We start from the raw sequence: 15,147 nt of genomic DNA, 5'->3' as shown, positions 1-15,147 counted from the left end.
TGCTTTTACACGCACGATCTTGCATCATTGACTTACCTGAAGTGCTGGCAGTCTAGTGAAAATCCTCAAATTACAAATTTGATTACCGAAATGCATTTTTGGTTTTTTTTTGAGACACAGTCTGACTCTGTTGCCGAGGCTAGAGTGCCATGGCATCAGCCTAGCTCACAAGCAACCTCAAACTCCTGGGCTCAAGCAATCCTCCTGCCTCAGCCTCCCAAGTAGCTGGGACTACAGGCATGCTCCACCATGCCCAGCTAATTTTTTTCTATATATTTTTAGTTGTCCAGCTAATTTCTTTCTATTTTTTTAGTAGAGACGGGGTCTTGCTCTTGCTCAGTCTGATCTCAAACTCCTGAGCTCAAACGATTCTCCTGCCTCAGCCTCCCAGAGTGCTAGGATTACAGGCGTGAGCCACCGCGCCTGGTCCCGAAATGCATTTTTACTGGAAAAAAAGAGCTTATTAGAACATAACCTTGTATCAAGTGCAATTACTGTTTTAAAAAATGACCCAAGGTATCAAGATTTGTGAATCTCCTATAATGTTACCAAAAATTTACCAGGTTTTTCTCTGTGTTATATATTGTTTTAAATTAGAGATCCATAGAGAGCATTTGTGCTGTTAATGACAATATTGGATTAACCAGAATATCTCATTTTCCAAGCATACTCGTGTTAAGAGTTTATTATACTGTATAACATTTCAGACATGTCACTGGTTAGTATTATTGCTGGAGAAAATGAAGAAAATAAAATCAAGATTTAAATTTGATTTATAATATTTTAATATCATCCTTCAAATTCTCTCTTAAATTGGCAAAAAAAATTATGTGAAAAATTTACACTCTGTTCAAATATACTTATTAAAACAATCTGATGAAATAGCATTAATACATGCGATTAATAACGTTCCATGAAGTCAGTTTTATCGCGAGAGATTTTAAATGATGGAATCCCAAGCAAATCAGGCCTTTTGAAGTCTAATTTGAGTTATAATATATCCCTATTAGCTGTGGCACCATTCTAAAATTCAATATTTGATGCTTGCAATGACCTTTCCCTTACAGATAAAAAGCCCCCATTAGATTTCTTCTAACTTTTTCATGTCTTACAGAGTCCTAGGTAGAGGCTAATAATGCAGCCAACGTCTGATTTTAATAAATTAAATGGACATTTCTTTTGTATAAATCTTGGGCTTATGACTTTTAATCACTTACTATACTAAAGAGAGGATATTCTGGAATAATGATTGGTGCTTACACATTCATCTTAAGAGAGAAGAACCTTCCTCAATGTGAGAGCTCTTGGCCTCACCTGGGGCCATGTTGTTCTTGATGTCTTTGTGGTGTTTACTATCATTTATCTTCCTTCTACATCTGGAAATGTTTCCTCTATTTTGCATACACAGTACTGAGCTTCTTCCCCACGACATCTCTGAATAATCTTCTTGCTCCTTTTCCCTCACTCTCTTTGTCTCTTATTTTCTTCTTATATCTCTTTCCATCTCTTTCTACAATTCTCCCCTTTGGGAATCCTACCCACTCTTGAAACTCTAAAGATCTCCTACCTTTCGATGAATCTGAAACGTATTTCCCCAGCTTTGACTTCTCCTTCCCACTCAAATTTATATCTTTCCAACAGTTTGGTAGAGATATGAACTTAGAACCCCCTCCTGATCCTGTGAACTTAGTAGGTACAAACTATACTGAAGGCCCCTTGGTGTTCCCTTCTGTTTTCCTGTTTTCTAATCTTGGCAGAACCATTTTCCCAGTCACAGGCTTGACGCCTCCAGAACCATGCATGACTCCTGTATTTCTTACACTACTGACAAATCCATTTAAGTTCCATCTATGAATTTTCTCATCCATTTCCCATTTGCTTTTGCATTCCCCCTTGGAATGTGATTACTCTCTGCCTGGATAATTTGGATGGTCTCTTCATTGCTTGCTGTGGTCTGAATAGGGTCCCCCAAGTTTCATATGTTGAAACTTCATCTTCATTGTGGTGGGGCCTTTTGAGGAGTAAGTCATGAGAGTTCCATCCCCATGAATGGATTAGTGCCTTAGAAAAGGGCTAGAGCGAACTAGCTCAGGTCCTTTTTTGCTCTTCTGCCATGCGAAGACATAAGGTTTGCTCTCTCTGGGGAATGTAGCAACAAGGTGCCATTTTGGAAGCAGAGAGACCAGGCAGGCCCTCAACACACTGAATCTGCTGGTGCCTTGATCCTAGACTTCCCAACCTCCAGAACCGTGAGATTGCTATTGTTTATACATTACCCAGTCTTGGGTATTGTGATAGCAGCACAAACTGACTAAGACGTTGGTCTCCTTACTGATTTTTATTCCTCTGTTTCCTAGATCTTTTCCTGATAGTGAGGAATGGCTCCCCTCGGCCCCCCGCCTTTCAGTGGGTCCTCATCTTACACTGAATTAATCCCAACTCCTTTGCCAGATGCTGAAGGCTATGAAGCTCACAGATCCTTGCTGTCTACACCACACCTCTCTCAAGCTAAACAACTTGCGTTATCCCCACAATGGATCATGTATTCCTACCATGACACCTTTGTCCTCTGTTCCTATTACCTGGAAAGCCCATCTCTGCTTATCTAAATTACATGAACTCTTTAAAAAGCCCAGATCAAATGCCCCCTCCCCTATGACTCTCCTCTCAAGGCAGGCATTATTATCCTGATGGGATGGGAAACTGAGGCTGGAAGAGATGAAGTAATCTTTTTAAGATCCTGTCTACGGCCATACCACCCTGAACACGCCCTATCTCGTCTGATCTCGGAAGCTAAGCAGGGTCGGGCCTGGTTAATACTTGGATGGGAGATCCAATGGCCAGTAAGCACCAGTGCAGAAATCCAAGTCTTAGGTTGCATAACACTAACCTCCCTGCATTTGTCCTCATTTATTTCGGCCTCTCATAGTATCAGAAAAGGGCCTCGCTCCCAGTCTCATTAGTGGACTTCTCATTTACAGAGTAAATGTAGAAATCAGAGATTGTAAGCGTGACACTGTTGCAATGTCTTCAGTAATATCTTCCACTCTTACGGGGTTGTAAGCTGACTTAATCGCCACTCGCACTATGGCATAGTTATTGCTTTTGTCCCCCAGAGAGGCATTTCCCAGGCATGGGCAGCTGGAGTGGGTCTTGTATGCATCTTAGCCCTTAGCAGTAAAAAGGTAGAGTAGGAAATTATCACAGTGGAAAATATTACATTCGTACTTCATAGAATATCCAGGGCATTTCTGGTTGAGGTAGATTGGGGCACCCCTTTTCCTGTTTTTTCTCTTTTACTGTCAGCAGGAAATTTCCTCCAAATGGCCACCAGAATGTTAAGCCCCACAGTGGCTAATTTTCCTCATTTATTATATTCATTTTCAGAAAATATGAGTGAAGGAATGAAAGATTCAAGAAAAATTGTGTTTTTGGCAGCATGATAAGCGCTTAGCTTTTTTGTTGTTCAAAATAGAAGAAATCCATGTTACTATCTTAATTTCACATAGGACATTTAGAAATAGCCTCCCCTAGCTGTGTTATTTGGAACAATGAAGTCAGCATGGTTTTAAGGGAAAAAAAAGAGGTAGACGTGATGAATTACCATTGCCAAAAAGAGGATTCAATTTCATGATCATAAAACATCTAAGGCAGCCAGCTAGCTTGAGATGTTATTAAGGGCTTGGGGCTTTGCCAATGCCTTAACACAGTGACACTGGGCAACTGAGCCCAGGACAAAATATCCGGAGTCAAATATTATTTCATTGCTCATTCCGGAGTGGGACTTTATCTTTGACTTATGTGGTGAGACTTCTCATGTGGAAACCACACTTCTACTACATTGAGGGCCCTGATGGATAATCCTTTTACTTGAATTAATTTAATATTTTATTACAATGCTTTGATGGACTATATTGGGGATTTTCAAAGCTTTTAAGCATCTACATTTGCTAACTGCTGTATTAAACTAAGAGACTATGCTTATTTTCTCCCTAAGACTTTTTTCCCCCTCAAACCTATTTGCTATTGCCCCAAATTGCAGCAGTTACCTTTGGAGTCAAATATCTTCTTTTATAATACCAGGGCACTTGAGCCTTGCAGTTAAAAGTGGAAATATTTAACTGAATTCAATGATGATAATATTTAACCTATGGCTTAAGTGATAAGAGGTATTTAATTTCAAACAGTAAACACACAATGAACCCCACCACCTGGGGTTTTTAAAAAGTGCTTGGAGGATGTACATTAAACCTACTAAGAGTAAACAGTTAAAAATAAAACAGAAACAAACCGGAAAAAAAAAACAAACAACCTCTACCACTTAGCTATCATTGAAAATATTTTAAAGAAAGCAACATTAAGAGACAATAGCAATTTTATCTTTGAATGGCTAAAATATTTAGTTTTTGTAGAAGCAATAGACCACAATTGTTCATTTTGAGAGAAATGGCCTCAAAAATAAAAGGACCATTGAACGGAAAACAGATGAATTCATTTAATATTCTTTTAATTATTAATCCACTAGCCAAACTCCTCCTAAAAATTTAATGGCCATATCTTAGGTTTCAAGAAAATAAAGTTTATAGATGTTAAACCAATCAATTCTCTTTTACAAGCCGCAGTTATAATTACCGAATGCCCTTTTCTATACACTGCACACACGCGGCGTAGAGAGGCACATTTTCTTCACATAAAGGAGGTACCATCTCAGCTCTTCACCTGTAAAATGTGGCTGTTCAAGGTCTGACTTGGACACCGGTGAGAACATGAGGTCCCTCAGTTTGCAATTTTTTCTTTTGTCTAGGATCAAACCACCATTGCTATAATTATTTTTCCTATTTTCTGATTCTTCTGGTTCCTGGTAGAAAAATATTTATCTGCAGCCTCTCCCCAAAAAGGAAACTTCTTTTCAATCTTATCTAACGTATATCCAACTTTTATCTTTTAAATAAATATTTACTTATGCATCTGTCTGCCTGAAGGGCCTGAGGATCACACCCTTACACGCTACACAATGACCCCCTTTCTCCTCGCCCTGACACAGCTGCATTGGAAGTATCTGTAAAAGGGGAAGTACTAATTTTTCCCTATCAGGAAGCTCCACTATAAATCAGCTGTCATCCATTTTAGGCATTTTGCCCACACCAGGACTATGAGATCGGATTTAATTTTCTAATCACAGTTTTGTGCATGTCTGATTCTTGGCTCAGCACATAACTGTGATGCTGTTTATTATACTTAGTCTCTCCAGGGCCTCTCAAACTCCTTAAGGCTTGTGTTTTTCATCCATAAAATCACGAGAGGTTGCCTGGATGGTCTTTGCAGTTCCTTTACTTTGAATCCTTTTATTTGTACTCTCGTTACATGGGTGTCCTCTGGGAACTCGTCACAAATGCAGAATCTCAGGTCCCACCCAGAGCTAGGGAATAAGCATCTGCACATTAACTCTCATGCATGTTACAGTTTGAGAGGACCCACTCTGCACCGTGCTGACCACAGCCATGAGCTGCACAAAGGCACCATTACACAACTTCCTCAGTTATCCCTTCATTAAAAAAAAAGCCTCAAAACAAAGCACAAAAACAGAACAAGGTATGAAAGATGAGTATGGCCAAGAAACCAAATTGCCAGAGGAAACTTTACTCCAAAACTTAAAGTCATGTTCTTAGAACCCAACACATTCTGTTGCCTTGACGTGATCACTCATGTTCACATTTCTGAACCGGCCACAGGAAAGGAAAGATTGGTCATGGATTTCCTTCTTCACCAGCCCATTTTTTAGGTAGGAAGTCACACACCAGCAAGAACAGGGAAGTGTTCAGGAAACAGGTCAGTGTTATGCAGACTTTGAAGAAAAGAACGTACTTCAAAGCATAGAGAGCGCCAAGGGACACACTCCATTGCTGGGCTTCCTAGAGAAGAACAGCTCTTTTCCACTGAAGATGCTTTTAGCAAGATCAGCGCTAGCTGGTGTGTCAGCCTCCTTCTAAGCATGGACTTCCCTGTAGTTCACTGGAGCAGCTGTTTGCAATACTGACTTGGGGGAGAACCTATGTGGTCTTCCAGTGATTACCGCACATGACTGGGATATTCTGATTAGTATGTCTACTCCAGACACCTGTGATTCCACCGTGATGGGACTGTGCCAGGCTATGATACTTTAATAGCATGAGATCAACTGCACTCACGACACCTTCCATCTCTGTGGCCTTTTCATATCCAGCAGCTCATTTGATACTCACAACGATCTTTACAGTGGGATCCTACCCCCATTGATGGCTGAACAAACGGACACCCATCCTGATAAGTATATTTAAACCTAGCAAGTGGCAGAACTGGGATCCGAACCTAAGTATCCCGATTCCTAGTGCAACCTTCTTACTATTCCATAACAAATTCCATTTTATAGAGGACATGGCTATTTAACTTTGATTAGAAACTAATATTAAAGAAGCGTAAACCCATCTATCATCACAAGCACCCTGTTTTCCATACGTTTGATATTTTCGATAGATGGGGAAAGGAAGGAATTCAATGCTATCTTTTTTTTTCTTATGTAAGAGGTCCAAGATCATAGAGCTTCTAGATGGTGGAGCAGAGCAGAAACGCTCCCATCTCAAACCAAGTGAGGCCTTACCTCTCACTTCCATTTTGAGGGCCCATCCTCAAGAGCACTTTCCCCTCTGCACACACTCCACCCCCTTCCCTAGAGTTCCCTTCCTCAGGATGAACAGGATAGTTACATGAGCAGTCAGAGGCCTTCACCAACTCTGAGTCAAATTTACAATAATTTAGACTCCTTTTGGTTTTGAGCTGTTCCAAGTGTTGAACAGTGGATTGATTCTGTAGACTCAGTCAACCCAAATATCTTTTTGCCTCCACGATGTAGCGCAGTGACTAGGACCCACAATGGCTGACAGTGACATAGCCCTGTATGCCATGGCCACGTTTTCCAACCTGGGGAAAAATTTATAGACATATTACCACAAAGTAAATGTGGTCCCACAAATCTAGTTTTTATCTTGACCTCCAGAAAATGAGGTCAGCCCTCTAATTTTTAGCTACACTATCAATCTTGAAAATCTCCCAGAGTAAAAATTCAGACTCCATACTCAACGTCTAAATCTGGGTTTATTTTTGTTTAGTAGTTTCCTGGCCACAGACTTTTAAATGAGGCATGCTTTGTCCGCTTATGGTAACAAACTGTCCCCGGAGGAGACACAAACAAGGCTACACATCACTTGTGAAAATATTCCTTATTGCAAGTGACATTTTCCTGAAATATTACTTGTCTGGCTTAGACTGAAGGTATAGAAGTCCCTTTTCATTTAAGACACATTTCCTTTTCCTTTCAAATATCATAGATCAAACAAGTTAGACCTACCAGTGGCACCAGTTAGAAATCAAGATAAAAGCCAGTCAGACTCCTAGGCATCTAAAAGCAGATTAAAGGGCTCCTTTTTCACATTGACTTGTGGAACTGGTGCCAATGTCCTGATCTTATTTCCAACAACATTAGGGGGTCTTGGTCCTGCCTGGGTTGTTAGAAACCTAAAGTATCGACTAAAAAACAAGTTTATACACTGTAGAAATAATCTCTAAAAGTATGCTATGTTGCGGCAATAATTCATATACATAAAAATACATGTCCTTGTTTCAAGTAAACACACAACGAAGAATTTAGGTGTAAAGGGCCATTATGTCTGCAACTTACTTTCAAAAAATGAAATTTTATGTAATATATTCTTGGGACTTTTCTACAAGTGTGAAATTATATCGAAATAAAAAGTGTAGTACTGAAGGCACTGTGAGCATTAATCTACACATATCCAGATGTTTTCCTCTGGTCCATTTATAGCGAAATTACATCATATGACTAGATACAAAGCAGATACAAACTACACATTCTCTGCAAACAAAAATAAAAACGAATGTGATTTTGATGCCTCATATCTTCTAAACATGAGTCAATTTTTGCATCTGGTCTTCACCTCAAGAAACAGCTGTCTGTTCACACTGCTAGAGGAAAAACTGGCTGTTTTAGGCTAACAGAGAGATGTGTTTTTACGGCTGAGCTAAAGGATTTTCAAGGTAATCATGTGGAATTCTCTTTTGAAACCTGTCTCTAAGAGCCTAACCTCTGCAGCATAAGCTATGACTTCACTGTGATTCTTCCTTTATAGAAAAAAATGTAATCAGTTGGTATTAATTACACGAGTAATGCAAATTCAGTGCCAAAAATGTAGACAAAAGGAATAATTCATTTGCAATCCCACCACCAGCGATAACCAAGAGTAATGTTTTATTTTTAACAGTTTTATTCTTTACAGCACTGATTACTTCATTGCTTCTACATCATTTTATTATATAATTTTTATGACTATGGCCAATGAGAATAAATTATTCGAGGTTACTGAGGCACATGGACAGTGCTTAAAATTAGGATTATTAAGTTTGAGGACACAGAAGAATCATGAGGAAGAATTCTTCTCTAGTTTCATTCTCCAGTACTTATTTTTCACTTTTCTGGGAGGTTGTTCTATATAATTGGTATAGTCTTTTTCTGTTTGTTTGTTTTTACTTCTGAGTAAGTTCTTAGATACAGAGTAAATTGGGAAAATGAAACATGAGGTTTGCTATATTCAGGACCAGTATCTACCACATTTCATTTTTTAAAACTGCTAATGCTTTCAGTGAGGACAAGAAAGTAGAGTGAGGACAAAAATGTCCTCAAAGGATAGTTTTTATGCTCTTGCATACATTTTCATAAAGGCAAAGTCATTCTGGTGACTATATATAATCTGAGTTCATAGTCTCCTGGAGCCTTCATTGCTGGTGTTGGGGTTTTCTGGGTATCAGTCCACGGTGTCCCCTTTTCTCTACCTGAGCTCTGAACCAATACGAGAGAGCAGGTAGAGATTAAAACATCACCTTTACTTCTGATGAAGGCCACACGCTTTCTTTGGGGAGTGAGTCGCATACAGGGCTCATGTCTTGCCTAGCTGCATGTGGACCACATTTCAGCTCCAACTTGCACCTTCAGCTGCACAAGGCAAGGGAGGGAGCCCAGGTCTAAGCTAGACACGCTCACAGTACCGCCGTTGACAGCTTGCAGGCTGTGGGCACAACTCTCTTTGGCAGTCTTGGTGAGGAGTGCTCTCACAGCATCCTGACCGTCCTGACTGTCCTGTCTGACCAGCACCCTTTCCCGAACTCGGGAGAGAAGTCTGATCTGTGTTAGAGAGATCCTGGGGTGAACCAAAGCAAATGAATGAAATGAGAACCAGCACCCCTCCCAGCAGCTAGCAAAAACTCTGCAATGCTGCGAAGAAAGCGCATTCTAATTGACTCATGTTGATGAGTGCTGAAATGATGGAATTTTATACTTAGAAGGATGTAAAGAATTGGATAGCAAGTCTGGTGAGCTCATGGTAGGAAGGAAAATTTTCAACATCCATACATAGTTAATTTCATTCAAAGAGCCTAAAAGAGTTATGCAGATAATTATAAGGGGAACAGGCAAGTGTGTAAGATTAGCATAAATGTATACATATCATCACAGCGGAGGATGGGCGCCTGTTTCTGAAGACAGCACATCATCCTTGTATACATAATAGCTCATTTGAAGTGTTTATTTATGCAGATTTTTAAAAAGCACACAAACCCTCTACATACTTCTGCAGAGTAGCCTATTTATGTTTTCTTTAACCCAAAACTTGCCTTCCAATGTCACGTGCTCCTTTAACAATGTACAGGGAAACCAAGCCTAGGGATGGAAGGTGCTTGGCACTTGGGGCTGGGGAGTGCATACAAAGTGTCATCTTCAGGAGAGCACTCACAATGCACAGCACTGAGAGAAGCTGAAAGGACTCACTGAAAGAAAATAATCTGGAACCAAGAAACATCAAACCACTTTATCATTAACTAGTCAGTTCACTCGTTCATGCACACATGCATTTGTTCTTTCATCTCTTCCACAATCCTACCATCTTCCTGGCCAGTGCCAGAAATAAACGATGTCAATTTCTTTTCACTCAAAGGGTTCATGGTTCATAGAAAAAGATGGGCATGAAGATAATTCCCATACAAGTGCTATTGTAGGGACAGAGTGAGAAAGAAACGAGCTTGGGTTTGGGGGCTTGGGATAGTGATGCTAGGGCAGGGCCTTAGGGAAGAGACCACCGTCCTAGCAGATTCAGGAGCATGTGCCAAGGCACAGAGGACCAGCTGCCCAGGAGCTGTGACCCTTCTGGCTGCTGGGGTACAAGTGAAGTGAAAAGGGAAGCAGCTCAGACACACCTGGGGGCTTTCAGTCTGTGGGAGAAATATACTGGCCTGTACCATGAGTATACAGTTAGGAAAATCCCAGACTACGGGAATTCTACAGTCAAGTGACCTTTGCTTCATTAACAGCTAAACTGTAAAGAAAAGAAAGGGATGAAGGGGAAGCCTGGAGATGATAATAGACTTAACAGATGTGTCAACATTAAAAAATGGGCAAGAATACACAAAGAGTGCAATGCGCACCACCCGAAAGATGGACATATTTGAAACTCGGACTTGGGGGGGAGGGGGGACAAGGGCAACATATGTAACCTAAACATCTGTACCCCCATAATATGCTGAAATTAAAAAAAAAAATGGGCAAGAGCATAGCAGGTGAGGATGCACGTGAGAGTGATGAAATCAGAAAGGTACTTCAGGAAGTGGCATGAGCACAAAGAAGGGTACTTTGGTGGGGGTAGTCGGGGGAAGGCTGTGTCTGGGATAGGGCAGAGATGCCATCAGGGAGGTGGGCAAAAATCTAATTCTTGGCCATTGGAAACACAGGTCCAGAGAGCTCCTGTCTACTTAAACAGCCCACAGGGCAGCATGAGAATGAAAATGGGAGCTTTCCTGATATTAGCAGGTGTTTTGGAAAAAAATTCCACATTAGATTCCTCAAAAGGGATTTATCTTATATTGAATCCTGCTAGACAGTGAATAGTTCCACCCACAATGAAATGCCATATCCTTGTTGAAAATTCTTTGTCGTGTCTACCTGAAGTGCTTAACACAATAAAATCTGGTTGGCGGTTATTATTAAGAACTATAGAGAGCAAAGTATTTCTTATCCAAATAAAAAGTGACTTTTTTAATCAAATCATTTTAATATTAGCGTCCATAAGATGATAATAAAAAGCAACTTCAAAACTTCATTTTTTTTCTGCAAAGAACAAAGGAGAGAATTGTGTAGGAGATGAAAAGTAAAGTAGATCCAACCTTTTTGCTAATTTGATTTTAGATATACCCTCCATGCAGACAATAATGAAGTGAAGGTGGGATCAGTGAGGCCAGCTCTGCTTTAATAACCCAGAGAACTGGAAATCCTGGTGCTGGAAGGTATCTTCCAGTCAACGGGATGGAAAATTACCCAGCTGGCCAATCCTTCACCAAGAATGGATACACGTTCTACCACCTGGAGCAGCTGCTTTCCAGGGATGCACAGCTATGGCCCCCACATGGGAGATCTCACTCCATTCCCTCCAAACTGCTTCTAATCTCCACACTTCCCAGTCCCAGCACAAGACTTCATCCATGCTCCTGACGCTTTGGTGAAAATTTACATAAAATCCTAGTAATTTTTCTTTAAAAAAGTTACTTTTAAAATGTTATTTTCATCTCAGCACAGTTAGCTTTTCCTCACCTTCACCCTGCTCTGAAAAAAGTGTCAACTTGAAACTTAAAAAAAAAAACCAAAAAAAGGATTTCATCTAAATTATGATATACTAAATAGTTACTGATGTTGGTCTCAGAGATTTCTACTCTTTCCTTCTTACAGTCAGATTTAAAAATGTAACTACCTTTCTCTAAATATACAATATTAAAGCACGATCATCTTCATAACATGTAATTAAAGCACCTCAAAATTTAGAGCCCTTACCATAGTTCTCCAACATCCTTTTTTAAAATTTAATGTTTTTATTGATACATAATACATGTACATATTTTCAGGTTATAGGTGGTAATTTAATACATTCATGTAACTTGCAAAGATCAAATCAGTGTAACTGGGATATCCATCGCTTAAATATTTGTCTTTTCTTTATGTTAGAAACATTTGAATTACTCTCTTCTAGCTATGTTGAAATATACAATAGATTATTGTAAACTGTAGTTAACCCCACTGATCTATCAAACACTAGGTCTTATTTCTTCTATCAAACTGTGTATTTGTACCCATTAATTAACCTCTTTTTAAAGTGTGATGTAAGCAATCCTTATTTGAATACACTATAAGTTTCAACAACAAATTAAAAAATAATTCACATTATAGTGCATTTATACATGTCTTTTCATCTTCCAAGTGTGGTAAACATTAATTAACCCTGGCTAATTAAAACAGCCATGGTTTACACATTTACTCATTAATCAGCTTCAAGCAAATGCAAAGCATTTAAAGCCTTCTACAATTTGGTACCAATTAAATATGTTAATTAATTTTTTTAATGACGAGGTCATAAATTTAAGTCATGTAGTTCTTAGATTTAAACTTGATAGTGTTTGAAAAAGAATCTTGGACAATATTTCAGATTTTAGAAGTCAAGGGTAAGAAAAAAAATACAACTGCCTGTTATGGGTTGAACTGTCCCCCCCACAAGATGAAGTCCTAACCCTAGAGACCTGAGAATGTGACCTAATTTGGAATAAGGTCTTTGCCAATGTCATCAAGTTAAGATGAGGTCATATTGGAGTAGGATGGACCCTTAATCCAACAGGAGCGTAGGATGGTCCTTAATCACAACAGAGAAGACACACACAGAAACAGGGACATGCGAAAGTAATGCCACGTGAAGCCAAAGGTGGAGGATGGAATGGTGCATCTATAAACCCAGGATTGCCAAGGATTTCAAGCAGCACCAGAAGCGAGTGGAAGGCATGGAACAGAATCTCCCCATCAGCATTCAGAGGGAGTGTGGCCCTGCCAATGCCTTGCTTTTAGACTTCTAGCCTCCAGAATAATGAGAGAATATATTTGTGTTGGTTTAGGCCACATGGTTTGTGATAATCGGTTCCAGCAGCCCTAGGAAACTAACATACTGCCCATGTAAATGAATATTATAATGACCGTGTGTTGATAAGACAAGAATTTCTGGCTATAATAAAATCACTGGAGTGAAATGTGGTTTTGTAGTGAGTGCTTTATTCAAGACTGGTTTGAGGCAGATTAAGGAGAAGAATCAGGAGCTCTATGATCTAACACTCTAACCCTGTTAGTGCAGAGATGTTTTCCCTCCAAACACCTGAGAACGTTTTAGCTCCATTCCTCTCTTCCAGCGCCCTTCCATGGGGAGCATATCCACTTCCCTTGTTGACCATTAATGGCTGCCCATCTTATCCTGATAAAACCACAGGAATAATTTGGATGCCAGGTTAATCCTCAAACTCAGCAAGGAAGTGGAAGGGCTTCAGTTTCAAACACCTTGTAAACACAGAGGTTATGTCATTTCCTCTCTTGAGAAGCCAGAAGCTGAGCTGTCCCTGGCAACAAAATGCATGGCAAATGCCTGGCGGGTTTCAGGTTTTGCAAACCCCAGGGTGATGAAAACCATCTCCAATGCCAGAACGAAGTCTGCTGTCCTACCTATGAGTGGCAACTAAATATAGTGAAGTCGGGACAGCTGGAGTCATCTATAAAATTTAGCACATCTATTTTAACTCAGGGCCCATATTTGACAAATTGGGTCTTAAACACAAAAAATTCTCCAGTAGTCTAAAAGTTTTTCTTTTATTCTTGTATGAAATCTGAATGACATAATGACATAAAAATGGAATATTTTATGGAATGAGTGCTTAGTAACAATATCTAGGTTATTTGTGACCCTTTGGCTTCAAAATGAGAAAACATGGCTAACAACACTTGGTTATGGGTTTGTCATGCTATACTTTGTTATACAATTTAGCATGTCCTCCTGCTTTAACACTGTGAATGCCTGGCTTTAGTCACTAAGAGATAAGAGTCAAATGTCTGTATGCCAAATACATGTTCTTTATGTATCAAGGAGGTCTTGGATTTGAAGTTCATAAAGGCAGAGCGAAAGTGGCCAAAGCAAAGCCTGGTTTCAATGCCTTAGGGTGCAGCACCAAGAAAAACATCTTTTATGTCTCCCATGACTTGTTTTAGGATAAAGAAGCCATGTACACTACACAGTGGTTGAGGAATGATAAAGAGGGGGTACCTTGGACCTATCCAAATGCATGATTTAGTTATTAACTGTTTTGGACTGAATTGTCTCCCCCCAAAATTCATATGTAGAAGCCCTAAGCCTCAATGTATTTGGAGATAGGATCCTTAAAGAAGTATAAGGTTAAATGAGGTCATAAGGGTGGGGCCCTAATCCAACAGGACAGGTGTCCCAGTAAGAAGAGGAAGAGACAAGTGAGATCTGTCTTCCCTGAGAAAGGCCATGTGAAGACACAGTGAGTAGGTGCCCATTTGTAAACCAAGGAGAGAGGTCTCCCCAGAAGACACCTTGACCTGCTGGCACCTTGATCTTGGACTTCCAGCCTCCAGAACTGGGGAAAATAAATTTCTGTTGTTTAAGCCATTCAGTCTGTAGTACTTTTGGTATTTTGTTATGGCAGCCCTAGCAGACTAATGCACCCAGCTAGTCATACCCAGACAAAAGAAAGAGCAAAGGTCAGAACAGCTTTTTCTAGGGCATTATATTTTATTTCTTCTTCTTCTTTTTTTTTTTTTTGAAAAGGTGATAGCTAAAGATGAGAAGAACTATGTATATTACCAATGGTTCACCAGGGATGTGCAAGGAATTTCTTGCACTTCCTGTTTCACAGAAATGACAAGGAAGTGATGTATTTCAGATGTGACTTAGTTCAGGCCTTGCGAGCATATTTGACCTTTGGGACTTTTCTTTTTCTTTACTTTTTATGACCATTTGGCAAGAAAGTTGCCCAGTGCTTTCCTTGCTATCTTGTGTCACAACAGACCGAGGGAAAAATCCAAACATTAACTCCCCATGTGCTGGGATATTTCCAATTATGTGAAGTATGTGGTCTATTCATTTTGGGAGCAACAAAAGAGGAGAAGGCATATGATTTCTACCACAAGTCACTAAAGGAGATACTTTAAGAAGTAAAAAAGTTTAA

The 15,147-nt window shown here is 39.7% G+C and overlaps 1 protein-coding gene across 4 annotated transcripts in view; it reads right to left on the bottom strand.

Moving 5' to 3' along the window:
• Positions 1-15,147, bottom strand: part of APP (amyloid beta (A4) precursor protein) — a 269,005-nt gene that overhangs the window by 27,093 nt on the left and 226,765 nt on the right. The gene's annotated exons all lie outside the window — the stretch shown is intronic.

The sequence above is a fragment of the Propithecus coquereli genome, unplaced genomic scaffold (assembly GCF_000956105.1).
Source record: "Propithecus coquereli isolate 6110/MARCELLA unplaced genomic scaffold, Pcoq_1.0 Scaffold149, whole genome shotgun sequence".
NCBI lineage: Eukaryota > Metazoa > Chordata > Mammalia > Primates > Indriidae > Propithecus > Propithecus coquereli.
Note: the sequence above shows the minus strand (reverse complement) of the source record. Positions and strands in the feature narration are given on the sequence as shown.